Source organism: Alligator mississippiensis, chromosome 5 (assembly GCF_030867095.1).
Source record: "Alligator mississippiensis isolate rAllMis1 chromosome 5, rAllMis1, whole genome shotgun sequence".
NCBI classification, from domain to species: domain Eukaryota; kingdom Metazoa; phylum Chordata; order Crocodylia; family Alligatoridae; genus Alligator; species Alligator mississippiensis.
The window spans coordinates 78,798,991-78,826,837 of NC_081828.1; the positions used below are offsets into that span (position 1 = coordinate 78,798,991).

The 27,847-nt window shown below is 41.7% G+C and overlaps 1 protein-coding gene across 9 annotated transcripts in view; it reads left to right on the forward strand.

The window, feature by feature from the left end:
* Positions 1–27,847, forward strand: part of LOC102558349 (poly(rC)-binding protein 3) — a 929,340-nt gene that overhangs the window by 476,889 nt on the left and 424,604 nt on the right. The window lies entirely within an intron of this gene.

Consider the following 27,847-nt stretch of genomic DNA (forward strand, 5'->3'; position numbering starts at 1 on the left):
TTGGTTTTTGCTTGGGTTGGGTGCTTGCAGGCGTTAAAAAAAACCTCAAAACAGTACTTTAAACTCAGCGCGTTCCTGTGCCAAGCCCCGTGCGTGCCTAGAAGAGGAGGGGCATTACTTCAGCCTGGCTCTGCAGCATCTGTAAAGATCTGGTGCTTCAGTGGGGCTCTTTTGGTGCTTTTATCTAATAGCTGATTGAATCAGGTTTAATGTCCGCAAGCAGCCCACCATGGCTTATGAGTGCTGAGCACCTGCTAACTTTTTGCAGTGGGTGCTTGAGCACCCACAGAGTCAGTACCTATGTGGATAATTCTGCCTGCCTTTTATATCTTACCTCACTTCACACTGGTGTAAATGAATCCACAAAGGGAAAGAGCAGAGGAGAATAAAAACTTTAGCCTGGCTTTAGGTGGTAACAGATGACATATATACCTAGTGATAGAGCACAACTGTTGGTGATGCAGAAGCAAAATCTCAGTGAGTCCTGTTGGAGAGAACTACTGGTAAATTCATGCTGATTTTTCCCCAGTTCAAGAATATGGTCTTATATAATTCCTTAAAACATAATAAAAATGCTGTGCAGTGGTGACAGTTAAAGTTTTTCCAAATACCTATGCCTGGAATTTGCTTCACAGCTAGAGATGGAAGAAAAACGCATAAATGATGCATTAGGTGAATGTAGTCCTTTTTTTTGGGGGGGGGGGGGGGGGGAGGGGGTTGTAATTTGTCTGCTAACAAAACAGTCTATTTGCAAACTTTTCCATTGCTTAATATTATTCAGCAAATGACTTCTGTGGACTTATTTTAACATATTGATTTCTCACTGGATTCCCTATTGCAGTGGCAATGTTAAATGCTTGGAAAAGAGAAAATTATAAAGATTTGATTTGAATGTGGCTACTGTGCTCTGCAGTGTGGGAATATGTGAGCGCTTGGAAGTACATCAGTAGGCAAGTTTCTTTTCGCGCACAGTGAATTTCTCGTTTGCACCACCTCTCTCTCTAGCCCCTCAGGCAATTCAGATGTTTTTGACCAAATATAGTTTTCTGAAAGCTGGAAATTATCCTTTGGCAGAGAGATTGTAACCTTCTCCAACTCTTTTCTCATATGCATTTCAAAATGAAGCTTTGCTTTCATATATGAGTGAGCAGGATCTGCCTGCCCTTGCTCACCTCCCTCAGACCATGGGAGGTCCTTTCTTATTTGTTGCAATGCAAAGTTCCAGTTATTTTTAGTACATGGATCTATTTTGCATATCAGGTTGGGCACAGGTTTAAATGGGTAGATTTTGATGATTTTAGGCAGGAACCATCGAAGAAATGGGTCTATAAGTACTCTGGAAGAGGTCGCTCATTCAAGTGAGAGTTTCTAGAGAACAAGGGGACTTTTCTTTCTAGTGACAGATTCCTATGATCATGTTGGTCACTATCATGGAGCAATCAGGGTTGACAGAAGCCCAGTGACTCCTAGAGCAGTGATTTTGTTTAATATAAAGAGATAAAAAGCAATACTGACTGACACAGCAAGGTCCTGGGAGCCTTTCTTAGCTGCATAAGTCTTTCTATAGTTTTCTCCTAAGCACTCAGTATCCCATGGCAACCTCTTTTCTTCAGGGAGCTTTAGATTCTGACATATCATTAATACATGAGTTCAGGAAGTAAAGCTGCAAAGCTAGAGATTGGTTCATGGATTTAGCTGAGGTAAATAGCAAGGAAATGTAAGGGCAGAGCAAAACCAATTTTATGGCCTTCCTTTGGGATTAATGTCTAAATTTGTTTGCATGGTAATGAAGGAAGGTTATCACATGTAGAAAGTAGCAGGTGCAGATCTAAATTGTACAGGAGAAGTATTTATAAAGGCAGAAGTTGCTAGATAAAAAGGCTATGCATTTTTTTAAGGCTGGTATATTTTATGATAACTTCTGATTGAAGAAATATGACTGGAACTCATTCTATATACAATAGTGCAATATGACACCATGATGGCAGACATAATATTTGAAAAAGGCAACCCATTAGAAAAAAATAAAATAATGCTAAAATACAGATTCTAAGAGCTTTTAGAGGACTGTAAAATATGTCAACTTTTATAAAGTTGTGTACATGTGGGTGTTACTATTGTTTAACAGGCAGAACTCCATATCTTCTCTGAATCTGCAGCTGTGGAATCATATTTTTCATATTTAAAAAAAAATATATGTTTAAAAATGGCTTCTGGTTACAGAGGAGGTTAGAATTTTCCAAGAATGGATAGGAACCAAACCGGTGTTGTTCCTCTGCATTAAGAGGAAACCTGAAAAAAAATCTCTCTGGGAATTCTGAAGTGCCCCAGTTCAACTCATGGGGGTATTGCACCTCAGACCTAAAAATAACACTTTAAATATGCACACTGCTAAATATTACTTTGCTATTGACTCTACTGAAATAATCCAAAAGATATATTTATCCCAGTTTCAAGCTGCCCCAACAACAGCAGCAACAACAACAATAACGATGATAATCTGATTCCATGTTTTAGATAATTCTGTGAATATTCTCCGTTCATTTTTGTGAAGCTGCTGCAGAAATGTAAGGAACTGAAGTCCAGCTTGCTGCAGTATGCACATGGTCTTACTTAACAAGAAAGGTTTAAAAGTTATATTGGGTATAGGTTTGCTATGTAACTACTGTTTGGGTGCACCTACATGTGCAATTAATGCAATGTGATGAACTCTAGAGCAGTTTGCTCCAGAGTATACTGCTCCTAGGCACAGCTTCTACACATGCGCCCAGGACAGCAGCACTTGGAGCTAAGGCTGAGCAGCCCTGGACTGGCAGCTGGTTCAGGGGGTCAGCCATGGGCTCCAGGTGGTGACATCAAGTGGCGGAGGGGCTGGCTAGGGCAGGAGAGTGCTGAAACAGCGGAGCCTTGTGGCTGACCCCCTGAGCTTGTTGCCAATCTGGGACTGCTCCTCCCTAGCTCAAGTGCTGCTGACCTGATCACCATCCACATGTGCATTGCAGCACAGTAATTGACTACACCATAAGATAGTACTGTCCCTAACAGTACTATGTTACAGTGGAATAAATTAATTAACTGCGCCCTAATACCCAAGTGGACAGTGATACCTAATACCTGAGTGGACACATGAGTGGACAGTGATGCTTTACTGCAAAATTACTTAGTCAACTCCACAGTAAAGCACATGTGTAGATGCACCCTTTAGATATGACAACTCTATGAATACTTAAGAGGATAAATATCAAACCAAAGAATATAAGTACCAAACTAGATTCTGCTGCCTTTGTTACTATTGATTAGGACCTTACTCAACTAGTAGGCAAGTCAGTTTTACTGGTAGCAATTCTTGGGATAACTTTCTGTTCAGGGTAAGTGAGATTGGTGGAAACTGGTCCTGGGTTGTAGAATGTTTTAGGCATTCAAAAAGGTATAATTAAGTACAGTGGAATGAAATTATGAAAGAAAAAAAATTAGGATCAAGTTTAAGAAAAACCTCCCAACACCAATATATATTAGCCCAGGAAAGAATTTCCAATGGGGAAAAGTTAACAGTTACTAAAAGCACCAGGGGACAGTTCTGAATTGGTAGAGAAATTGATTACATGACAGAAGTCTTTCAGTTTTTGACAGTTATCATTCTGTGTCAGATGCAAGCAGTGCATACAGTGTACATTGAGAAACAAGATGATAAAAGTATTCTGAACTCAGTGGGGCTTAAGATATTACTTGCTGGATATTGGGAAGCCATACTTGCTTTCATGAGTTGACACAAAAAGGTAAGTGTAATGTTGCTATTTTATTTAAGACCCAATGGTATAAATGTAAAATGATTTGTATTGAAACATTAATTTCTTCAACATTATTTAAAGCTTGTGCCTTTGACATCAATCAGCAAATGTCCCTGAGTATGAATATGTGAGCTACATAACATATGAGAACTTCAATCAATTTATTAAAAATGTGTAGAAACCCATTTTAGGGGCTAACCTTTTAAATTGCATTTATATTTTTGGCATCAGAGGCAGATTTTCAGAAGGCCTTCAGGGATTCTGAACCATAAGTTCCTCTGGAAGTCCTATTATACTCTTCTGCTCTTCTACAAACAGCTCTTTTGTTTCCTAAATCAGAATAACTTGCTGTAGACCAAAAGGATATTTTGGACAGTAGCATAACCAACTTGCCAAATTTTTGACCAGGTGCTGTATGTGAGGATGTTCAGGAACCTTGGCAACAAGTAACAAACTGCCCTGAGCAAAACAGGCAAAATGATGATTTTCAACATCTCCTAACTGCCCAAATCTGAATAGACTTTTATGAGGCAGAAAAAGGTATGTCTCTATCCCTAGAACTACCTTCCTAGCAAACCATGGAGTTCTTTAAAAAAAAAAGTCATAAGAATTTTTGTAATGAAAAAATGTCAGGCAGATGAAATATAAGGGTTACAACTTCTTAAATTTGCTAAACTTCTTAATTTCAGCTCAACAGATAATATCCAGAATCTTTGTTTTACTTATATAACAGAATCTATCCATTTACCTGTAAAGCATTAATATTTTGCATGCATATTTTTCTAGTGCCCAAAACTCAACAGTTGAATATAAAGTCTCAGTGTTACTAACTCTTGCAGTTTTATTGTAAGGCTCACAATATTTCATATTTTCCCTGGTTCCCAGTCCTGGTGCCTAGCTAGAACTCCAAAGTGTTACTGCATTATAAATATAGTAATCATAATGTTGTGACATAGCATTTTCAGAATATTAAAAATAGTTACATGATGGACCTACAGCAAGTCTGATACCCATTCCTTCTTAATCATTTCCTACCATATAGTAATATATTTTTGAGGATAACTTCTCATCAGATGAATGGTGACAGGCTTGAGAGGCTTTTAGTTCTTTGAGAGACGAGATCTTTTCTTCCTAAGAATCACTTGTAAGTCAAAACTAATAGGAAACACAGAGTATATATTGTGTATCTGTGTGTGTGTACGGAAGGTGTCAGTTTTGATTGGTTTAAACTTTGACTGTAAAAAGTTTGCTCTAGTTGGTCTTTAATATACATCTAAGGGATGTACCTCAGATATTTTATTCAGCAGGATTTCCCAGTATTAAAGGATATTTCAATGTAAAATGGTCTGTAACAATGGCAGCGGCTGAACAGAACGAACGTATGCTGTTTTTGCTTGTCAACACATCAATTTGAACTGCCTACATGGATAACTTCTTTTAAATGTAGTAACAAGCAACATTCTACAGCCCTTAATCTCATTAACATCAAAAAAGCATATACCTACTGTGGGGAAAGTTGTTAGTGAACACCGTGTTTCATATCCTATTCTTTTTGAGAGACAGGTTCCGTGTCAGAAATAAGAAAAACAACAACATCAGCAGCAAAAAGAGAGCTTTCAGCTGTGACCATACTGAGGTGAATTGACTGGCTGCAGAAGGCCTCGTGAATAATAAAACAAATAAGTGATAAAAGCAGTTTCAAATATCAGTTCTGAACTAAGTATCCTGCAGTGGTTCTTTTTTTTTTTTTTTTTTTTTTAATACTAGCTAGCTTCCCAAACAGATTGCATAACAGAAATGCTTTCATGATGGTGGTGTAGAGATGCTACATTTTCAATAAAAATATATAGTCACTGAAATATAAAATCATGGTTGAAAAACATTAAAATAAAAATCCTAGCCATCTCTTCACCTCAAGCTATCTACCCAGTCACTGGAGGTCCTCCAAGTAGTCTACATTGAGTTTGACTTTGCAGCTAAATTAGGTCTGAATGCTTTCTACTACATGCCATTTTTCCATAGAATCTCCAAATGGTTATACTTATTTTGCTAGCGGAATAATAAAGCTAAAAATAACTGCAAAGCCACAAACAATATAGTTGCAGGATAGGAGTGTGTGTGTGTGTGCACTTGTGTAGAAGAAAAGTTTTTGACTATTGTAATTAACTACTTTTTCACCTTCTGTTTACACATATTGGCCCCAAATCAAAAGTGGATTGAAGATAGCCCCTAAGCAAATGCTGAACTATGGGTGCAGAAAGAAGTGCAGCTCCCAGATGTAACTCAGAATGATTTTTGCAAAGTGTCCTGAATTACAACATTACTCCAGACCAAAGAGAAGTTCTCTGTTGGTTCCTGGAGGGAGGGGAACCTAGCCACCGGCTAGGAGCCTGCAGCCAGGTTCCCAAAGCAATGGCCAGGGCTCTCTCAGCCAGTGCTTGCTGTTTCCAGAAGGGGAGGGGGGAGGGAAGGCAGCAGAGGGAGCTCATTCCTGGGCTTCCCCAGCTGGTGCTGATTGGTGGGGTGGGTGAATTGGATCCCCCTTACCTTGGTGGGGGGGGGGCTCCAATACACTTGCCCCACCCTCTAGGGAGGACTGAAAACCCCCCAGACTGAACTCCCTCCACTCCCTTTCCCCCCTCCCATTCTGAAAACAGGAAAGGCTGGGCACTCCGCAGACACGGGTTACAAAAGATGCTACATTTTGAAATGTCTTTATCTGATAGCTCATACAATGAGGGGTGAGATTTTCACCCAACTGGCCAGTTTTGAAGCTGTCTGCAGCCATGAACTTGTGTTTGGTCACAGCTATAGACTGCTCTCTGTGGCCAGATCAGGCAAAAGTTGTCACTTCTGTCTGCATCCTTGGTTTCCTACTTCCATACTGGGGCGTTCTAAATGGATTCACCAAACTGAAAGCAAAGTTGTCCTAGGAACTTTTTTGTGGGGAGCAAAGTCAGTTAATTACACTGCCCATTTTAGCTCAAATATTGCATGATATTCCATGAATGAGACTGTTAATGAAAACAGGGAGTTTTGATAAAAAGTTGGATTTTTTTCATAAGAAATATTTTAAAAATAAAGGTAGAAAATCATCCAACATAGATATTTGTAGCTTATGTACAAATAAGTATGTGTTTGTGTGGGTGTTGCCATCATTATGTATGTACATAAAATCCTAAAATAACATTGATCCTAGCTACAGACACTGAAGAGATGTATGCTCGAGTCAGGTTACAATCATATGCCTTATTCTGGCCATGTGTTACCTTTATCCCCCACTCTGCTGTCAGAAAGGGCCAAAGAGGCCTTTGTGTACTACATTTAAGTTAGATAATTCCATGTAATGTAAAGAAAAGATGCAGATAAAACTCTCTCCATTTATTACACAGATCAGAATCCTAGTGGAAGTGCAGTTCTTTCACTGGGTTCTGTGTGACCAGACACATTGACTGCTTACAGACATTAAAAAAACCCAAAACAAAACACCTTGCCAGAAGAAGCAGCACATTTGTTTGACCCACCTCTGCAGCATCTGTATAGATCAGGTGCTTCAGTGGGGCTTTTGGACACTTTTATCTAATAGCTGATTCAATCAGCTATTAGATAAATGCAGCAAAAAAAAGCCCCACTAAAGCACCTGGTCTATACAGACATTGGGCGAGCCAGGTCAAACTAATGCAATGCCTTATCTGAATACATGCTGGACTCGGTGTGGGACCATGCCAAATTTAAAGTAAAGTACAGTTTTGCGGGGGTTTATTGTCCATAAGTAGCCATGTTGCTTAGTGTAAGAGAGGAATTCGGAACTCTAGGTTTTGGGACTAAGCAAATAATTGTTCCATATCCACCTTACCACTCTGAAGTGCACTGCTTAGGTGACTTCCTTAAACTCATGCTCACCTGCTGCTTCACTCACTGCACTGGCTGTGTGGTAAAGAGAATGGTAGATATTTTTCTAGCTCTACCCCAAACCCATGTAGGGTTCCTCAGGAGACTGTTGTAATTCAGAGCAGTTTTACACTGCATATGCACATTCAGATAATCTGGGAGAATTCTCACAGGTTTATTCTCCTGATAGAAAAACTTACCCAGAGCCCTGTTTATAGACATTTGAATGCTGAGGCCCTGAAGAGTGGAGAGCTTGCAGTGCTGACACTGTGCAGCCAAGGGGGGAGCCCTGTGCACACATCTAACATGCTGTGTTGTCTCCCTTAGTCTGCCTGTTGACAGATGGCAACAGTTCATAGGGCAGCCCTGACTGGTTGACCCATATTGCCCCTGGTTAGCCTGTGTTTTCCTGCAGAACATGTAGGGATTGTGAAAGGAGCAGGCTCTAGGACTGTGTGAAATTTCACCAAGTGTTTCATTTCGAAGCTGTTTCAGTGCATTTCTAGCTTGAAACAATGAAATCGAAATGAAACACAAAGCATCAAAACAGCTTCAAAATGAAATGAGGGCACTCAAAACATTTTGAAAGTTTCAAAACATTTTGACTTTCAAAGCAGCCCAGTGGTGGGAGGCAGGAGAGGGCCAGAGCTGCACTCCAAGTGGCTTCGCAGCCCCATATAGCTCAGCCCATTGGGGAGCGCAGCCCTGGCTTTCCCCACCTCCCGCTGCTGGGCTGCACTCCATGGGGCTGGCGGAGTCAGTCAGAGCTCAGCCCAACTTTTGCCGCCAGGCTGCACTCCGACTGGCTCCCCCAGCCCTATGGAGCACAGCCCAGTGGCAAGAGGTGGAGCACAGCGTCAAAACGAAATGATGGTGTTTCGCACATACATAATAGGCTTTGCTTCCTGCTGAAGCACCATAGTCCAGAAGTGACACACTCTGGCCTTGTACAAACATTCAATTTCTTCTGGGAGAGCCTGTGCTTTCCCTGGAGAAACCATGGGTGTACAGATATTCAGGCTTTTTCTCCCTGAATAAAAATGGCCACTCCAGGAGAAAAGTAACCTGGGAACAACCACGGCTTAATCACTCGCAACAGAGTTTCTCCTAGCAGAGCAAATGTTTGTACATGCTGTGGCTTCTCTCAGAAGAGAAAATAGTCCTCTAGCATCCCTCCTCTTCCTCCCTTCCCCAGACAACTTATTGCTCAGTAGACTTTACTGCTCCAGTAAGGAGCAAAACACACCCCCTTCATAATGGTGGTTAAAATGTTTATACATTGGTTAGCTTTGGGAAAGCAGCATAGATTTCTGTCCAACCAAACAAAAAAAATGTACCTGAGGTATGATGTATAGGAATGATCAGGCACATAGAATGTAAGTAATGCGTCACCCTCTGCCCTATGTAACCCATAGATTTTGGTAGATTTGACTTCAATTAAGAGCAGAATTTAGTGATATTTTTGTACTACTACTTCAGACCTTCTAATAACCTTGGTTTTATACTAGCTTTTGCATTGTACTTACATATTGTTTTACATAAAAATGATTCCAGAGTCAAATTTGACAAGATTCCAAAATGTATAAAGCCACCTGCCCTTACACAGCTGGTTAACAGTAAAGAAGGGTATAGCGCTGGATAAAATATACAAATGTACAAAAGCTGAGAGAGAGAGTTATCTCCCCAACATGTACAGGATAAGAGGATAGAATTCCTCCCAGTTGCTGATTTAAATTAAATACACAGCATCTTCATGAAAGCATTTAGAGTTCAAACATCTGGAGATTCATACCTGAGCATATAATGTTAAGTGTTATACTTAGATCTTTGACCCCATGCAACAGAAAAAGGAAGTAATAAGGCAAATATAGAATGTAAATAGTAACTGTGTTTTAAAGCATTTATGCGAGAGGCAAAGAATGCTTGATATCTTTTGCTGGATCAAAACATGGTTGGGATAAACAAGCTTTTGAATGCAAGACATTCTTCTTCAGGTCTGATAAAGAGAGAAAGTACAAAATACTTAAGACAAAACAGCCATTTCCAAATTGATGTGACAAATGACTTTCCTCAGACAGAGTAAGCATCCTTTGATCCTAAAGGTGATTAGATGAAATAGAAGTTAAAATCTATCACTGACAATTGTTCTGATACTACCAAAAAAACCCAAAAAAACCCCAAGATGTCACCCAGACTTAAGCTTGTTAAACATGTAGGAATCACTAGATTCTTGCAGTAGCCTTAGAGTGATATTGTAGCCATGATGGTCTAGGCTGGTTGAATTGGTCCAATAAAAGCTATCACCCCCCAAAAAACCCTTGCCTCTCACATAATTCCTGGATCATCATGGCTACAACATCACTCTAACACTGATAGATTTTAACTTCTGTTTCAGTGGATGAAAAGTATTTTGTACCTTTTCTCTTTACCTCTTTCCACATTAGTCTTTAACCTCTCCTTTGGGTCTTCACAGTGGTTGGATTGAAATATGATGCTGATTTTCAGGATTCTGTAGTGAGGGGATAGGAAGCCACACAGAATTAAAACAATGGTCAGCAATCAATAGAACAATGCAGGACACTGAAATAATTATGAAACTGGGAATCAAGAATTCCCAGAAGTGCTGTGTAAAAATTGCCAGCACTCTATACATACATTTCACCCTATAGATTCCTAAAAGACTTGGAGTAAAAGACTTACTAAGAACACGCATGCTAAGCAATAATCAAAGACTGGTAATGCATGCTCTGAAACAGACATGCCATCTGCCATATTTAAAAAGGCCAAAAAGAACAGCAGAGCCTAACTTCTTTTAAGTGTGTATAGATATAGATATAGATATAGGTATATGGGCAGGAAGAAGGGGAAGAGGATGTATTATGCACATTTTAATGGAATGCCTGGAGAGTATGGTCAAAGGCATGGATGATGAACACAGACCTATATATCCACACCACTAGAGAAGACCTTTGGGCATTACTTCTAGTTATTGGGCATTACTTCTAGTTATCTCATGATATCATAGTCTTTAATATTTCTCATTCATTAAAGTAATTTTCTTGCATGAGTAGAACTAATATCTGGTGGTGGTAGGTTTTAAGGCAGAGGATACAGCTTCTTAAAGTAGAAAGACTGTTGAAATTCTCTTGGGGATACAGATCACTTCACACCTCTCTCTCCATTATATTTCATCATCATAATTTTTTACTGTATATAACATGTTTGACACCAGTTTATGACAAAACTTTTTACCTTGTGAAATGGACTCTTATATTCACACTAGTAATTACTATCCTAATACCTTTTTATTGTAATGATTGTTTATAAATTTTGCCTCTGGGCCTGAGTGCATACTTTTATACACAAATGCATTCCAAATTTTTTAACTACACAGATCGCATTTGGAAAATCTGCTTCTATGGTAATATATAGTTGTGGCATTCAATCAGCAAGCTCAAAGAGGTTAAGAACTGATGTCTGGAGGTGTCTTAAAATACCTGACATTTGTACTAATGCAGGCTCAAAAAATTATTGCTGTAAAACTGATTCCTCTTCTTGATGAATTCCAAGGATATTATCACTGCTTCCTTCCAAGAATTTATCTCCTTTGACTTTGTCCCATCCAATGTGATTAACTCACTTGAGTGATAAAAATATTTCTTAAACCTACCCAGAGGGGCTAGTTCTGAGCACTCTCTCCTACCAAGACTTGTCTAGATTTGTCCCTGCCGCAATACAGAACCTCACCTCACACTGTTCATTTCTTGGCCTATCTGGTGACAGTGTTGATGGACTCCTGTTGATCTCCATCTCTCCTTATCCCAAAGTAATTTAGGGGTAACTTTGGAACTCTGAAGGGGTTTGAGGGAGAGGAGTGTAAAAGAGGGAAAATTTGGAAGCTTCAGGAGCTGACTGAAATACGGTGGACCCCTTGAGTGAATGAAAAATATTATACATGACAATTCCCTGAATGTCAGTTCTCCTTCCTGTTTTAAAGGCACAGCTGTCACTGATATTTCATGAGAATTATGTTTCCCTCCTTGGAGCATCTTAGTATTTTATATGGATGATTTTTAAAGAGGACATAAAATAAATGTCACTTCCTCTGTCTCTCTCCTTCTCTCTCTCTCTCTCTCTTTCTCTCGTTCACACACACACACACACACACACACACACACACACGGAAATGATATACATCTACTCCTAGAGTTTCCATGCAATGTTTGCAATGGACATGGAGAGTCTGTGATGCAAGATTTCCTAACAGAAGAAGGGGCAAGAGGTTTCACTACTAGAGCCATACAGGGCCTCCACATTTCAGGAAGGGTGACAGGATGTCATAAGGAGATCCCACACTTTTAGACTGCTATCAGTTCCACTGACAGGTATGTTGCTGAGACCTTTGCAGAGTGGTTACTAACCCTGTAAATCACCCTCAAGGAGTCCAAGTGGGAAGTACAAAGCCCTGCACATCACTGGACACCCTGCCTGTAATATCATTCACCTGTGTCCTGTGAAATGACATGCCTAGTAGAAGCTCCTTACCTTCTAAAAGTGGCCAAGAAACTATTGCTAGGGAGTGGCCACAGCATTGTGAATGGCCAGCAAAATGTTCTTTTCCTGTATTTCTAGAAGCTACAATGAGGGGTCAGATAATCTAACCCCATGGTATTATCAGTGGCTGGGGGATGAGAACCAATATATTTCAGAGAGGGTCCCCCTGTTGGACCCATTGTTTTGCCAGTGGTGAGCTTTGCCCCATACACATTTTGAAATGAGCTGCAGAACCTACCTCCAAATCTGGCGTATCTCTCAGGATACCAGGGCCAGCCTCAGTACCAAGTGTGGCCGTGCAGCATATTAGCTGTGACAGAACTGCACTACCTGGTACTCCTCCAAGCTGCAACTACCTCAGGTACCCCTGGATGAGAATCGACATGGAAGACCCACACAGCCCTAAGAAACCTGGAGAGGCAAGAATGAGTCTGGTTCTGGCCTGGCTATTCCTGACTTCATCTTTCCACCTTTTCATCCTCCTATCTTGAGAAGAGCCCTATCTTGAGACGATGGAGTCTCTTTCCAGTTGGCAGATCAGTGATACAGGGGATTATGACTCAGAAACAGCCAGCTCTCCCAGTCCCTCTTTTCAGGCAGGAGAGGAGAGATCTCTGCTTGAGTATTAACAAAGTAGAAGCTTTAGAACTGACTGGCTAGGGCATCCAAGCATATGAAAGGCTAAATCCTGGTCCTGTTTGCCTTGTTCATGAAAGTAATCTTGCAATAATCAATGAGAATAATTTAAAGCGAGTAAGGAAAGAGTAAAGATTTATCTAAAAAGGAAAAGAGAGAGCATTAAAGTAATATACTTTCAAAAATTGAAAACAAAAAGAAAACTTTTACAAGCTTAAAAATGACACTAGATTTTTTTTCTGTACTACCCTTCCTGAAATGCTTATGCATCGACAGCACTTTAAAGGTTTGAGTCAAAAACTGAACTGGGACTTATATTTGCGTAGGTGTACTCCAGATTCTGAAAGTTGGGGGGAAGCAGATTTCAGATTAAGTCTCTTTTTATTGTGATTCAGTCTTTTGAGACTAATAGCTTTTTTGGTTCATTTCCTATGTAGTATATAACTTAATGCAATGGAACTGCGAATGAAGCAGCTTAATGAACTGATATTCAACCAAAGCTGTTTGTCACGGTACTCAGAAAAGCAATGTGCTATGGAAGATTTTGTTGACATGAATGTAGCAGTATAAATTTCATACCTTTATAGTAAGGAAAAAATCACTACTACCTCATGCATGCAAAAAATAGTAATAACCTGTAGGAAGTCATCTGCAGGAAAGAATCGTGAGCCCAAACCTACACCTCAGGGTAATACTACTAAAGGAAATATTAGAGCTTTGTTATATGTTCCACTTCGAGATGCTCAAACTTGATCAGTGTTAGTGCCTTGTTACACATTATGCTGGGAGTCACACAAATGTTGATCAGTGTTAGTGCTAGCTTGGAGCAGTCAGACCCTTAGTCTAGGAACCTTTTCTGACTGTCCCCCACCTGCTCAGCTGTGACTTGCCACTAGAGACCTGGTAGGAAGGGGCAGGACTAAGAGCTGTAACTGTGAGTTGCCATTAGAGAGGGCTGATAAGCCAGGACAGGCTTTTATCCCTGCTCTGTTGGAAGGGTTGTGAGAGATCCTGGGATAGTGGAGCAGCACATCTGTGAGGAATGGCCACACCTTAATGAAACAGGAGCTGGGTAGTGTGGATCAGAGATAATCCTGCCCTGGAGTAGCATAATTCGAGCTGCATAATGAGTGCTTAAAACCACTTTAAGGTGTTACTATGTAGACAGTGCAGGGGTTAAGAGCTCCAGGAGCTGCCTGAAATTTCCATGTAACAAGGTTCTGAGTCCTAGCTTGAGTTTGTAGCAGTCACACTTTAAGACTAAAAACCTTCTCTGACTGTCCCCCACCTGCACAGCTGTGACTAGAGGGCTGGTGAGCAGGGGCCTGACTAGGAGCTGCAGTTGTGAGTTGCCATTAGAGAGGACTGGTGAGCCAGGACAGGCTTCTATCCCTGTGTAGATGGGAGAGTGACACAGATGGGTTGCGGAGGGGTGGGGGACGGGTTTGAGGAACATGAAGCTGGGAGGCAGAGAGTTAATGGGACGGGGTGGATAATAAAATGGGAGGCGGGAAGGAAATGGGGGTGGGGAAAGGGTGGGGAAATGAAGGAAGTCAGCCACTGAAGGATAAAATAAAAAGAAGTAAAAAAAATATATATATTTTTAAAATAAAGATGAGGTAAATTAGAGAAGAACTCATGTTTTAATAATTTGGGATTGGGGTATGGAGGGTGCTGGTTGTGCTTCTTGGGGTGGGAGCAAGGATGGAAGTTGCTTTTCAGGGAACAACTGACCCTACCCAGGAAGGAAGCCCCAGCTCATGAGGACCCAAACCATCCCGCTACCTCATTCCCCTATCCACCCTCGTAGACCCCACTCCTGGACCTATGTATGCCCTGCAACCTGGCTACCTGGCATGTGCTCTTCAGGCTGTTTGCATGGAGTTTTGAACCCCTTGGGGTGGGAAGGTCATATCCTTGGAAGGGGGAGGTGGCTTGGTGCCAGAACCTTCCCCCAGGCAGTAAAGTTTAGGCGGTGGAAAGTTTTGTGGTAGACCAGTAGGGGGTGCTTCTGAATTGAGCCATCCACCTCACTGTGTCCAAACACCTGCCAGGCTCCAAACACCTCCCTGGGGGTGCCTCACATCTGATCAGCCCCCTTCCTGGAGCAGACCTGCAAGCCTGGGGGGTAACGTTGCCACCACCCAGAGTCTGGACTGATCTTGGACCTGCGCTCTCTGGGAAACACAGTCCTAGCAGTGCTTGAGGGTAGTTGACCCACTGCAAGAACTTGGGGTGCTTCCCTCAGTCTGAAGCACAAATAGTGGTCTCCCTTAGTCAGCTGAACCAAGGCATAATCTACACCATTTCCCAATAAGTCTGTCATGATAAGTATGAAGGAGAACTTTATTGGTTACAAGGAATAGGTTTGGAATAGAGTACAGGGTAGAGCAATAGGAGAGATATTGCCACCTTAGAGCAAACAGTGGCATGGTAACCACTGATCATGGGTCTGAGTTACTGTAAGCTATATATCTAGTTAGATCTCAGGTAGCTTACTCACGAGTATCATCCAGAGGCAGATGGAGAATTCCTCTGGAGGCAAGCAGTTCATGGTTCATGAGTTTTGAGAGAGAGAGAGTTTCAGATGGTCTAGCTTCTCTGTGAGTTTTCATCATGGCTACTGCCCCTCCTCCTGGGCAGTTCTTCACTTATATAGCTCTTATGATTTCATTTACCTGATCTAATGAAGGCCAGCAACTGTTGGCTGCCAGCCAACCAATTTGAAATGCATCATTGGTTCCTGAGTAGACTGGGAGGGTCTTTAGCCACCTCCCAGTCATGTTGGCATTGCTTAGAACAATAGAGAGTTTAAGCCCCCACCCAGGTGTATGAGGCCAGTCATGTAGGCAGAGGGAGCAGGTTTCCCCCCTCCCTTAGGAATGTATCCAGCTCAGGTTACAACTCAGGGTTACCTGAAGCAGATGGGGCCAGAGGTGTCCACCCTTTGCAGTGACCATGGTAACCAAATTGTCAGAAAGCAGAGTTTAGACAGAGATGGTATTCTGCCACAAGTTTGTCCACATAGGACAAGTGGGTGAAGAAAAGGACACTCCATCTGCCCTATCATCTCAGCACTCACAAACCGCCTGGTACCTTGAGGTATGTAGAAAAAACATTTAAAGCTGTCTCTATGTCTGAATCATTAAATCTCTCTGAATTGATTCGGAGGGTTCCAGTTTGATTTGGAGAGATTAAAGGCTCTCCTGGTTCAATTCGGATTTGGAGATTTGGCTGCCCAATCAAGCCAAATCTCTGCCAAATCAAATCTGCAACTGAAGCTTTGCACAGCCCTAATATGCAGCCCTAGCAACAGAGGGAGGAGCATGTTCCATTAGTGGAGGAGGACAGGCCAGGCCTTACCAAGATGGAAAGGATTGAAACAACCACACCAAGATGAAGCGACCGGTGGTGGTGGTTGGAGACTCCCTTCTGCGGGGGATGGAGGGAGCCATCTGCTGACCTGACCTGTTGTCTTGGGAGATCTGCTGCTTGCCAGGAGCCTGGATCCAAGATGTCATGGAGGGATTACCAAGACTCATCCGGCCCTCTGACTACTACCCCGTGCTGCCCATCTGTGTGGGCACAAATGATACTGCCAGGATCAAAAGTGACTACAGGGCTCTGTGTGCAAGGCTGAGGGGGACTGGGGCTCAGGTCATGTTTTCTTAGATCCTTCTGGTCAAGAGAAAGGGCTGAAGCAGGAGCTAGTGCATTCTGCAGATCAATACCTGGCTGCACAGGTGGTGTCAACAGCAGGGTTTTGGCTTCTTCAACCATGGCATGTTCTTCCAAGAGGAAGGATTGCTGGGAAGAGATGGGATCCACTTGGCGAAGACAAGGAAGAGCATTTTCACAGACAGGCTCACTAACCTAGTGAGGGGCATTAAACTAGGTTTGCTGGGGGATGGAGACCAAAGCCTTAAGGGAAGTGGGGAAGTGGGTGACCTGGAGGAAGAGCAAGTGGGAGTCAACTAATTACCTTAGGTGCCTGTACACAAATGCATGGAGCCTGGGAAACAAGCAGGAAGAATTGGAAGTCCTTGCAAGGTCACAGAACTGTGACATTACTGGAATAACTTGGTGGGATAGCTCGCATGACTGGACCACTGTCATGAATGGGTACAAACTGTTCAGGAAGGATAGGCAAGGGAGAAGAGGAGGAGGTGTTGCACTTTGTGTAAAAGAGTCATATTTGGAGCTCAGAGCTCCAGTATGAAACTGGAGATAGGCCTGTTGAAAGTCTCTTGGTTAAGGTTAAAGGGGAGAGCAACAAGGGTGATGTAGCAGGTGTCTGCTATAGACCACCAGATCAGGAGGGAAATGGTGGATGAGGCTTTCTCCAAACAGCTAGCAGAAGTTTCCCAATCACAAGCCCTGGTTCTCATGGAGGACTTTAGTCACCCTGACATCTACTGGGAGGGCAATACAATAGTGTGCAGGAAATCCAGGAAGTGTTTGGAGAATGTTGGGGACAATTTCCTGGTGCAAGTGCTGGAGTGGCCAACTAGGGGCCATGCTCTTCTTGACCTGCTATTCACAAACAGAGAAGAATTGTTGAGGTACGTAGTAGTGGATGGCAACTTGGGCAGCAGTGACCACAAGATGATTGAGTTCAGGATCCTGAGAAAGAAGGATGGAGAGTGGCGGAGTAAGGACCCTGGACTTCAGAAAAGCATACTTTGACTTGCTCAAGGAACTCATGGGCAGGATCCCCTGGGAATCCAGGCTGAGGGGGAGAGGAGAACAGTAAAGCAGGCTATCCTTCAGAGAAACCTTACTGAGACTGCAGGAACAGACCATCTCAATACGCAGGAAGACTGGCAAGTATTACAGAAGCCTAGCTGGGCTTAGCAGGGAACTCTTCAGTAAACTAAATCTCAAAAAGGAAGCTTATAAAAAGAAGAAACTTGGACAAACAATTAGGGAGGAGTATAAGAACATTGCTTGGGCATGCATGGATGAAGTCAGGAAGGCTAAAGAGTTATAGGAGTCACAGCTAGGAAGGGATGTGAAGGGTAATAAGAAGGGTTTCCACAAGTATGTTGGTAGCAAGAGGAGGATCAGGGAAAGTGTGGGTCCCTTACTGAATGTGGGAGGCAATCTTGTGACAGAATGAGAAAAGGCTGAAGTGCTCTTTACCTTTTTTGCCTAGGTCTTCACAGGCAAGGTCAGCTCCCAGACTACTGCACCAGGTATCAGTTTTGGGAGGAAGTGAGCAGCCCTCAGTGGTGAAAGAACAGGTCAGGGACTATTTCAAAATGCTGGATGTGTACAAGTTCACAGGACTGGATGGGATGCACCTGAGGGTGCTGAGGGAGTTGGCTGATGTGATTGCAGAGCCACTGGTAATCATCTTTGAAAATTCATGACAATCAGGTGAGGTCCCAGATCAAACACAGTGCCCATATTTTAGAAAGGAAGAAAAAGAGGATCCAGGAAATTACAGACCAGTCAGCCTCACCTCAGTCCCTAGAAAAATCATGGAGCAGATCTTCCAGTAATCCATTTCTAAGCATGTGGAGGAGAAGAAGGTGATTAGAAATGATAAGCATGATTCACCAGGGGCAAGTCATGCCTGACTAACCTGATTGCCTTCTATGATGAGATGACAGGTTCTGTGGATGCAGGGAGACCTGGGGATGTGGTATACCTTGATTTTAGCAAGGCTTTTTATACAGTCTCCCACAGCATTCTCACAGGCAGGCTAAGGAAGGATGGGCTGGATGAATGGACTGTAAGGTGGATAGAAAACTGTCTGGAGCATCGGGATTAGAGGGTAGTAATCAATGGCTTAATTTCTATTTGGGAGCCAGTATCAAGTGAAGTGCCCCAGGGGGTCAGTCTTGGAACTGGTTTTGTTCACAGTCTTCATTGGTGACCTGGAAGATGGCATACAGTGCACCCTCAGCAAGTTTGCAGATGACACCAAGCTGGGGAGAGTAGTAGATATGCTGGAGGGTAGGGCTAGGATTCAGAGTGACCCAGATAAATTGGAGAATTGGGCCAAAATAAACCTCAAGAAGTTCAACAAGGACAAGTGCAAATTCCTGCACTTAGGACAGAACAATCCCATGCACCAGTATAGGCTGGGGGCTGACTGCCTGGGCAGTAACTCTGCAGAAAAGGACCTGGGGGTTACAGGGGACAATAAACTGAATATGAGCCAGCAGTGTGCCCTCATTGCCAAGAAGATGAATGGCGTACTGGACTTCATTGGGAGGTGTGTTGCCTTTAGGTCAAGGGAAGTGGTAATTCCCCTCTATTCAGCACTGGTGTGGCCACATCTGGAGTACTTTCTTCACTTTTGCCCTCCCTCCACCCCGTCCACTACAGAAAGGATGTGGACAAATAGGAGTGAGTTCAGTGGACGGCAACAAAAATGGTGAGGGTGATGAGGGACATGACTTCTGAGGAGAGGCTGAGGGGACTGGGCGTATATAGTCTAGAGAAGAGGAGACTGAGGGGATTTAATAGCAGCCTTTAACTACCTGAAGGGGAGTTCTAAAGAGGATGGAACTAGACTGTTCTCAGTGGTGGCAGATGACAGAACAACGAGCAACTGTTTCAAGTTGCAGCAAGTGAAGTTTAGGTTAGATATTAGGAAGAATTTTCTCACTACAAGGGTAGTAAAACACTGGAACAGGTTACCCAGAGAGGTGGTGAAAGCTCCACCTTTAATGGTTTTCAATACCTGGCTAGGCAAAGCTTTAGCTGGGATGATCTAGTTGGGGATGTCCTGCTTTGAGTATGGAGTTGGACTAAATGACCTCTTGAGGTCCCTTCCAACCCTAATTTTCTATGATTCTAGGATCAGAGATAAACCTGCCTTGGAGTGGCGTAACTTTAAGCTGCCTGAAGCATGCCTAAAACTAGTTTTAGAGGTTAATGTTTGGAAAATCCAGGGGTTAAGAACTGCCTAACATGAATGTTTAACAAGGCCCTTACTCAGCTGAGTATGTGGTTAAAGGATCAATTCTCTTGTAATACAGTAGATGCTATGCCTAGTAGCATAACAGCTATAACTAACATTTCTAACATTAATATTTCTAACAGCTATAACTGAAATATCTGATAAAACCTTTTTGGTACTCAATAAAACAACAACTGCAGTTCTATCAGAATGCAGCTGCTCGTGGCATTGCAAAAATTACAGGGGAAAGGCTCTTCTAAACTGTACTTTATAAATAGGGAGTCAATCTGTAATTCCACTGAAGTTAAAAAGTCAATTCTGAGTTAGGTATAACTGAAAAAAAATGTTCAAACACAATGGTTGGGTCTCCTTCTCAAATCGTATTCTGGTTACAATTCATTTTGAATTCTAAAACAATGTGTCATTGTATTCTTGAGCAAAAGCCTGAGGTTAGACATAATTTTTGCTCTGTCATTCTTAGTACTCCTATTGAGTTCACAGCCAACTTTTCTTCACAGGTAGTGAGCAAGGATCTTGGAAGTTGGCCTTGTTTGAGTTTTGTGTTAGAAATAGACCGGCTAATCCAGGTAAAATATGAAATATACTTTCTTTATTGTCTCCCTTGCACTTCATCATTGCAAAAAAACCTTTTTGGACAGTTGAAACAGTTTGATGGATAAATTCCCCTTGCCTCCATTTCCACTTCTGTTTTCACTTGCAAGTTTTGGCAATGACAGGAGGAATAGTCACAGGAATGTCACAAAGGCTGTTCCCTTGATACTTCCAGATTAGCCAACATAGGAAGTGCTAGAAATATTGTGAGAGATATTCATCCGGTTTCTGGAGAACTGCAACTGGAAAGCTAGCTGTTTCTGAATCACTTTGAATGAGCATGTATATGCTTATTTAAAATTAACCTGTGAATATCATTACTTTTTAAATTCTAGTATAACCATTTTAATATCAGAATAACTACAAAAATCCTTGAACCAAATTCTGCTCTAACATTGGTGTAAGACTGAAGTTACTCCGTCCTATTTTATGCAGTTTCTCTGAGTCTGCATTGTCAAAACTGAGAGTAGAATTTCATCCCTCAGATGGGAATCATATAAAGTTTATTAATTGGCTGACTTTGAGGACCTTCTGATAGGAAGACATATGTGCCTACATATCTAAAGGTATATATATAATGTGCTTCTCTTTCAGTTAGTAAAAGAAAAAGTTATTAGTAGGATTATGTGAAGCTTCTGTCACTGATTCGATTTGGCAAAGATTCACCCGATTCAGTGGCTGAATTTCCGAATCCGAATCAAATCGAGAGACCCTTCAATCTCTCTGAATTGAATCGGAACCCTCCAAATCAGTTTGGAGAGATTCCGAAAGATTCGGTGATTCGGACATAGACACAGCTTTAAATTTTTTTTCTATATACAGCCAGGTACCAGGGACTCGTGAATGCTGTGATGTTGGGGCGCATGGAGCATCCCACAGGAGTGCGGGGGTCTCCCCAGCACACTCAGCAGCAGATCCAGAAGTGGACCAGAAGCACTTCTGGGTCCACTGGGAAGTAGGCTGGGGACCCCTTTCCCTCCCCCTCCCTCGTACCTCCCCAGTTTGGTGACTGGTGCCTCTTGGGTCTTGTGGGGTGGGCACCCAGTACTTCCAGTCCACTTCCAGGTTCACTGCTGAACATGCAGGACCCCCTGCCCCCACACTCCTGTGGGATGCTCCATCCACTCCAGCATCGCAGCATTCACAAGCCACGCCTGGTACCTCAAGGTACATAGAAAAAGCATTTAAAACTGCATCTATGACCGAATCACTGATTCTCCAAATCAGCATTGAATCTTCAGATTCAGATTCAGCCTTATTGAATCCGGGACAGTAATCCAAATCAACAAATCAAATCACTGCCCCTGATTCGGGCCAAATCCGAATCCAAATTGAATAGGGCCCGTTTCGCAGACCCCTACTTCTTGGCACTACTCAACTTGGGGGGTTTTGCTAGATATTTAGTAAAACTGTCATTTTCAAACTGCGTTCTGGGCTCATCAGGGGTTCTGCAGCGAGTTTTGGGGTAATGGTGGAGCAGGCTGGGAAGTGGTGAGTCACCATTGTCAGGGAGGGTCGCCTGTATTCACATCAGCCTTTAAGAGTAGGGAATTCCATAGTATGAATCAATTTCTGAAATATGGGAAAGAGGCTCACTGTTTTATGGGCTCCTCTCTCAGCTTCATTTTTTTCCCCCTCTGAAGCTTTTAGGAACTGTAATTTCTCCAGTGGCTATTTTCTGATAAAGTCAAAAAAGAAAACAACTGATGCAAGATGAAAAATTAAATGGCATCAATAGTAATACTTTATCACTTCATCCAGTTTCTAATCATCACAAGTGGATGTGCACACAGAGTAGATACGTCCTAACTCTAGAGTTAACTTTGGCTTTTCCTTAGATGGACCCCATAGTTCCCTCCCCTGTCTACATACCTAGTCCTTTCCCTTGAGTTTGGTGGTGCTTTAAATCTGACCTACCTGGCCTGGCTCTTGCTGCTTTTAATACTTTGCAGTAAAGATGTAACACAAGCACCAGTAATCCTCCAATATCTTCCCACAACCCTCTGTGTTCTGAGGAAGACAGAATCTCCTAAAATTCACTGGGGAAAAAATCTTTGAGGTTTTCTGGTTATCATAGCATAAAATATTCTAAGATGTGCCCCCAGGTTTTCCAGCAACACACATGAGTGAGCACTACATCAGTGACAACTAGAGCTAGTTGGGAATGTTGTGATAACATCTTTTTCTTTCATAAAACAACAGTTTGTTGTAATTAACATATTTTGTTGAAAGATGTTATTTTTGATGATGGTGATGGTAGAACACAGGCAGGGCCAGGAACTGGCTTTGCAACTGCTTGCTATTCTTTTTGACTTGGGGGCCCAGAATCAGAAGTCCTCTGGTTCCTGGCCCTGAGGCAGTCTGTCTGGTAGAGCAGCTTCAGAGTGGAGGACACTGGAAGTCCTCATGTCCTTGACATCAAGGCAGTCAGTGTGGTGGAGCCTCTGTGAAGCTAGGAACCCTAAAAGCCCTGCCCAAGGTCTGACTGAAACTGACGTTGTTCTTGTCCATTTTAGTGCTGCCAACCATTGAGTAGCACAAGTTACTGGTTTTGCCTCTGTTATTCAATGGCAGTCAGCAGTGAAACTGGCAGAAACTGTCAATTTCAGTAAGCCTCTTTCATTGCAACTGGATTTCATTTTTTAAATAAAATATTACAGAATTCTGGTTCCACAACATTTGCTTTGCTGACTTTCCCTGATTAGGACAAAAGACATCTGAAAAGTCTTAGATTATCAGAGAAAGTAAATTATGTTTTCTGGGCAGATCTAGTGAATTGGATGTGGCTTTGCAATGTGTCCCTGCCATGGCTGTCCTAACCCAAGGTGCTCAGATCTGTGCACTAATCACTCAAGTTAACTTTGCAGAAAAAATGTATTTCAAAGCATTGGATGCTATAGTTTTACTATACTAGCCATGTAGCTATAGTAACAACAGTAATAATAATAAATAAAAACTATAACTACAGGATAGGAGAAATTCTATTCACTCTGAGAAAATGTCAATTCAGATAAACTGGGACATTTCTGAACTATCCCATAAAAGTATTATACAAATAATTAAGCAAAGCTATATGTAACAGGATGACAGATGCCTTCCACTGTAATTATTACAATGCTCTCTTGCTGAAGGCATTATTGCTGCTGTCTAAAATATCTGATGTCCTTGCTGAACGTTTGCATTCAAAATGATTTTTTTTTCATATTTGAGTTTACTGTACCATATGTAGATGCGCAACAAATAAAGCATTCTATTGCAGGATGAAGCTTATTACAATATGATATTCACTGAGTAAAATTAGATATTATGGCTTTCATAGTTTTCATATCCTGGTGGATATTTTTATATACATATATGTGTGTGTACGTGAGAAAGAGAGAGAGTCAGGTCTGACGTAAAAAAAAAAAATGCTTTCCTATGTAGATTTAAATTATATTCTGTTATTATGAAACTCTGTTGATTCTTATACTATTTATTGCCATGTTTGTTGATGCTAAACATAGTTATTCTTTTTAAACATAGTCATTCTTTTTTCAACATAGCTCAGGACCATACTTTTGGACTTTTTCTCCCAGTCAGGTAGTCATCTACCAATATTTTGTTTGACTAGTAAATTGCACAAATTCTATTGTATCTTATCTATAGCTGTACTTGTCATCTCGTTGTAATCAAATTGTGTGTCAAAACTCCCCATCTTATTAACACCAATAGACCTAATATAGTCAAGGCAAGTAGGTTTGATTCAAAGAAAAGATAAAGTTTTCATGCTAAAATGCCAATAGTTACAGCACTATGGTATAAATAATGTAAAATCCTCAGCCTAAGACTTTGTTTCTTAAAAACATATATCAGGAGTAACCTTCCACTTTGGTTGCACTACCCTCATTGCTCCTTCCTTTTTACACTCCTTAACCTGTAATTCAGAAGTAACATGGCATTTCTTACATGCTTTCCCTCTCAGAAAGCTGTAAATCAGTGGTCACCAACCAGTAGATTGAGATCCACTGGTAGATCTCGGAGCCTCTTGCAGTAGATCTTGGAGCCTCTTGGAGTTGATCCGAGGCTGGGGTGGGGGGCTGAGTGCCTGCATGTATGCATGCACGTGTGCACCCCAGCCCAACAGGTCAGTCTGTGGGAGAGGGAAGGCGCAGGGGCTAGATCGAGGCCCCTGCACCGAGGGACAGTGCTGCAGAGGCAGGAGCAGGGGTAAGTTGAGTGGGGCCCTGGCCAGGTGGGACTTACCTGCTGGGGAGGTGTGCCCCCCCCCAAATTTTTTCTCCCTCTGCCTTGATCTTCCCCCCTTTCCCTCCCCACAGACTTACCTGCTGGGTGGTGGGTGGTAGCAGCACATGGTCAATCTTGGGTTGCTTTTAAATGCCAAAGGTGATCTCCTACTTAAAAAGGTTGGAGACCACTGCTGTAAATGGTCTTTCAAAGTGATATAAATCAAACAGGGAAATGCAGCATGCCATTTATTCAGAACCCCTAAATTGGACACACACCATCATGTCTTTTTATCTCTGAGGAATTATTTTTCTGTACAGAAAGCAAAGTCCAGCTATTTCCATCATCTAGATACTGTGGAAGAGTAATCAATACAAGCTATATAATGAAGTCAGTAGGAATACATGTGAGAGCAAAAGGTTGTGTGATTGGGCAGTTTCAATAACTGGACAACAATTTATAAGTCCTGCTTGTCACACTGCTAATAGGCCTTATGACATCCTATGGAGCACTGGAGTTTAAAAGGTTGAAAAAACCTGCTGCACAGCTCAGAACCTGCAGCCCAGTAGGAACTACAGAGTACATTGCAGTCACATCCATTGATACAGACACATGTAGCAATTGAACCATTCCCAAATATCACCAATAGAGAACCATTTCACAATTTTGCATGCTAGAGGTGTCAGGGCACATACCATGCCTAACATTTCAAGTAGAATGGTCACTTTTTAAGCACCAAAGATCTGCGGTTCTGATACCAGGGTTTGGATGTGTGCAACCAGGCCAGCATGCACTGCAGTGGGCAAGTTGGGGTAGGAGAGTGCTTGGACCCATGCTTTGTGGGTACCAGGGGATGGGTGACTTGTGTGGCTAGGGGCATTTTTACGTTTTTGCTTTACCTTTCCATTTCCTAAACATGAGTTCAGTAAAATTCAGTACTGTACAATTGACCAAATTCTTCACTTGCCTGACTAATGGCTTTGGATTCCCAGAGTTGGCTGCGGGGTAGGGAAAGGGATATGAAGTGAGGCTGCAGTCAAGTAGGAAGTGAGGACACAACTGGCTGTTAGAAAGAGAGCTGTTATTGACCAAGCAGCAGAAGAAAGCTCATTGATTAGAACCTGCCAAGAAAGGGGAAGAGGGGGAAGAAAGGTGGATAGTAGTGCCAAAGTGGTCACCGGAGTGGCCAGTTACAGTAGTGTGAATGGTGGAACAGGAGCAGGAGGAAAAGAGTCTGGGATACTTGAAGATCTGACCAGGCCTGTGTCACAGACCATTTGGCATCCAAATAAAACATTGATCCAGTTTACAGTTAACTTGTTCAAAAGTGTAGTTTCAGGCAGCTTTTAACTAGTTTAACAGGCTTGTATGTTTACAAGTTTCTGCTTCAGGTTTATACTGCATTTAAGCCAGTTTAAATGTTACATGAGTCCATACACAGTAACTGGAACATAGACATAGTATCAATCTCCTTTTTCAACTAATTTTATCCCCTGGTAACTCCCAGTGCCCAGTCCCCTTGTGCATCCCATTGCAGTCTCCCTACTCACCTGTTCAGTTTTCTTTCCTCTCCTCACAGCTGCAATCTCTGCTGCCACGTCCCAGTCCTCCCCAGCCCCTCTCAGACAGTTTCTCTCTTCCTGCCTATTTGTTATCAGACTAGCAAAAGAAAGATGATCTCATGGGAAACCTGGTCTCAATTTCTTACTCTGACACAAACTCCTTTTTTGACCAGGACTGAGTTTCTGTTTAAACAGTGTATTTTCCTTTAATCTCATTATCAGAAATACTGAACCATTTTGATTGACCTGGCTGAACTTTCTTTGAACGCACACCTTAACATTTCAGACCAGTTGCTCTAAGTTTGACAAAATTAAGCAACTAAAAATAGGGTCTTTTAATGGCAAGTTTGGATCTACTTTAATCACCGGCAGAGCTATACCCTATATCACCTGTAATAATATGGTACCAATATGCCTACCTATATCTTTGGGTTCAGAACAATGCAGGTTGGATAAAAACAGCCATTTCTGAACCCATGATCATTAAATGACAGTACACTGCATATTATTCCCTGGCCTCAAGGTTCAACACATTAACCCTTCCTTTCTTTATCTAACTGACATTAACAGGAAACCATTACCGATATCTAATATATAACACCAGTAAACATATCATATTGATAATGTACTATATAGTTCATTAATGAAAGTTCGCTCTAGGACGTCACCTACTCTTTTGTATTATGTGCATAAGAAAGTTTAATATTGTGCCTTGTTGTTTCTTATTTCACATCTCTGGGCTGATACATATGCACTTTTTTCTTTAAAAACAATAGGAAAGAACAGTTCTATTTTAAGAGGCAAATTATCTATTTAAACATGATTCAATTTTTCACTAAAACTTAATCCATTTTCATCCCTGTAATGAGGCTTAGTCCTAACTGCTTCTTCATCATCATTATAGCTTTCATCAGTTTAAAAGTGAAATCACATTTAGAAAACTATTTAAGATTCAAGTTTGGTATCATTTTTTGCAGTTAATTATCTAAAAAAATGTGTCAGGTTCTTAAAATGCAGAATTTGAGGGAGTACTTTACTAAAAATACAATTTTTATGTTTGATTTTCTAAAAATGTTTTAGAAAGCAAAAGTGCTCTGGCTTTAAGTACCATCGTGAGAACCATTAAATTGACATTATATCTGCCACATAGCACTTTTGTAAATTATACCTGTCTTTAAGTTTGCAAAGGGAATCTTAAGAAAGCAAATTCTATTAACACAGCTGGCTGTACTGTTGCATAATTTATTGAAGAGGGTTGTTTAATAAAATTAGTATAAAATTGAATCTAGTCTTCAAAGATGTAATGGGAGAAGATGTGCTGTATCAAATATGTTTTGCTTTATTTCCTGATGAATGTATGCCGGCTGACAGCCCAAGAGACCCGTGTCTCATTATTCCATTCTGAAACAGCTGTTGAGGAAAACAGATATGACAGCCAGTGTTCTTCTTCATCTAATGAAACCCAACTATATAAACAGAACCATGAGTAGCATTTCAGTGGAAACTCTGTTGTTTGTAGTTAGACACAGAAGACCAAACTCAGATCTGCTGCAAGCAACTGCAATTCTGTTGCCTCCAGTGGAATTGCTGCTGCTTATGTCAGGACTGTGTTTGAACCAGAGTGTAATTAATTTAAGGAAGTTGTTAATGCGAGCTCCTTGCAGTAA